Source organism: Ammodytes marinus (genome assembly GCF_949987685.1).
Source record: "Ammodytes marinus genome assembly, contig: scaffold_45, whole genome shotgun sequence".
In the NCBI taxonomy this organism is placed as follows: domain Eukaryota; kingdom Metazoa; phylum Chordata; class Actinopteri; order Uranoscopiformes; family Ammodytidae; genus Ammodytes; species Ammodytes marinus.
In genome coordinates this window covers 323,849-326,348 of record NW_027648444.1, presented here as the reverse complement: position 1 = coordinate 326,348, position 2,500 = coordinate 323,849, and the positions used below count along the sequence as shown (strand labels likewise).

Sequence of the window (2,500 nt, the reverse complement as noted above, 5' to 3'; positions counted from 1 at the left end):
TCTATTTATTTTTTTTGTCATTTTCAAGCTTTATTAGATAGTACAGAGTTGAAATGGGGAGACAGACAGACAGACAGAGAGAGAGAGAGAGAGAGAGAGAGAGAGAGAGAGAGAGAGAGAGAGAGGGGGGATGACCTGCAGTAAAGGTCCACGGGTCAGATTTGAACCCGCGACCACTGCAACGAAGGCCAGAGCCGATAAGATACACGCTCTATCCACTACACCTACATCCACCTGCATCCCAAGGTTCACATCTATTTAAACGTGTCACTCTGTAGTTTGGTTTATTTGAAGCTATAGAACTGACTTTGAAATGCTCTTAAAGGTGCAGTGTGTAATATGACATCATCAACAAAGTTCTAGAATGCAACGCTCCCTGGGTAACCCCACCCCTTTAGAATAATAACAGAAGCTACAGTGGCCTTCAAGGACAAGAACAATTCTACATTTTAAACAATGCACCTGATGACATTCCAACTATGACACTTTCAAGATGGCGGCACTTGGCCTTGGTCCGAAATATGCAGAAATATGGACATATATGAGACCCTTTCTAAGGGAAAAAGTAATAATTCAAAACGTTTTTTTCAGCTATTATGCACTAAATTAAATGTACTTATGGATATTATAATTACTTTCTACAAAATCTGCTAGGAAATAAAACCCAAAATTCTACACACTGCAGGTTTAATGGAAGTCTCTTTGGATAAAAGCGTCAGCTAAATAAAATGTAATGTAATGTAGGCAAGGCAAGTTTATTCATATAGCACAATTCAGACACAAGGCCATTCAAAGTGCTTTACAGGGGCAAGATTACAATACACAAAAATGATATTTTTTATTTGTTGTTTTGGTTTGTATTCTTATTTATGTCTATTCTAGTCTAGTAAAAACATGTTTTCTTATTTCTATTTTTCTTATTTATTTGATGTAAACAATACACCCACTCTAAAAGGTGCTGGGTTATCCCCCTTCAAAAGGTCTGTCTTTATTTGTGTTTTTTTTTATGTTTTCTCTTCTCTCTCTTTGATATATTATTATTGTCAATGCATCTGTTCCATTGTTCTAGAAAAGTAGCTCTACAAAAAAAAACAGAAAGAGGAGTATTGAGGTTTTGCTGGTTACGAACAGTACTGATTGTTTCACTTGTACTGTTTTTTTATTCTCAACAGTGTTTTGATGTATGCAATACTCTATAAATAAAACAATTAAAAAAGAATACACAATAATGTAATGTAATGTAATGTAATGTAATGTAATGTAATGTAACGTAATGTAATATTTATAACATTCCTCATATCCACAGCATGACTGTAGCTTTGATATTTAACTTGTAGCCTCCTGAACATGAACCATCGGTGCTCTGGTCAAGGTCCACGGCTGTTTATCATATCAACAATATCAGTTTGGTTCTGATGAAATACAGGATACTTCATCACCTGATTCCTGTCTGCCTGTCTGTCTGCCTGTCTGTCTGTCTGTCTGTCTGCCTGCCTGCCTGTCTGTCTGTCTGTCTGTCTGTCTGTCTGTCTGTCTGTCTGTCTGCCTGTCTGTTTGTCTATTTATATCAACAACACGACTGACTTTGGCTCTTTCCCTGTGTAAATAGAAATATATGGGGCGCGTAGTGGATAGAGTGTGTACCATATCGGCTCCGGCCTTCGTTGCAGTGGTCGCGGGTTCAAATCTGACCCGTGGACCTTTACTGCAGGTCTTCCCACCTCTCTCTCTCTCTCTCTCTCTCTGTCTCTCTCTGTCTCTCTCTCTCTCTCTCTCTCTCTCTCTCTCTCTCTCTCTCTCTCTCTCCCCATGTCAACTCTGTACTGTCTAATAAAGCTTGAAAAATAAATATATCAAGTTAACAGCTTTAAGCTTCAGTGCTCCTGACTCCTGGAACAACTTACAGCAACACATTCAAATAAATAAATATAAAATACACCTTCATATCATAACACATTTCAACTCATTTTAAATAAGGGTGTCACACACACACACACACACACACACACACACACACACACACACACACACACACACACACACACACACACACACACACACACACACACACACACACACACACACACACACACACACACACACACACACACACACACACACACACACACACACACACACACACACACACACACACACACACACACACACACACACACACACACACACACACCTCAGGAAGCTATACATCCTTCCCTGCTATTTAGTCTGGTAGAAACAGATTTAGTTTGTCCCAATACATGATGTCAGATGCAGCATGCTGAAAAATACCCAGATGTCCTACTACATCCGGTGGTGATTTTTAGTGTTGAAACCAGCAGCTTTATGGAGGTTCTTCTGACCCACAATCCACTGCAGCAGAAGTTACATCACATGGACCGAGCCTCCCAGTGAAAACAACCAGCGATGAGACGGATATAAAAGCAAGAGGCAAGATCAAGGAGCCATGTTAGGATGAAATAAATAAGTTAAAGTATGTCCC

The 2,500-nt window shown here is 39.5% G+C and overlaps 1 protein-coding gene across 2 annotated transcripts in view; it reads right to left on the bottom strand.

Annotated features, from left to right (window-relative positions):
- pisd (phosphatidylserine decarboxylase) overlaps window positions 1–2,500 on the bottom strand; it is a 21,917-nt gene that overhangs the window by 17,503 nt on the left and 1,914 nt on the right. The gene's annotated exons all lie outside the window — the stretch shown is intronic.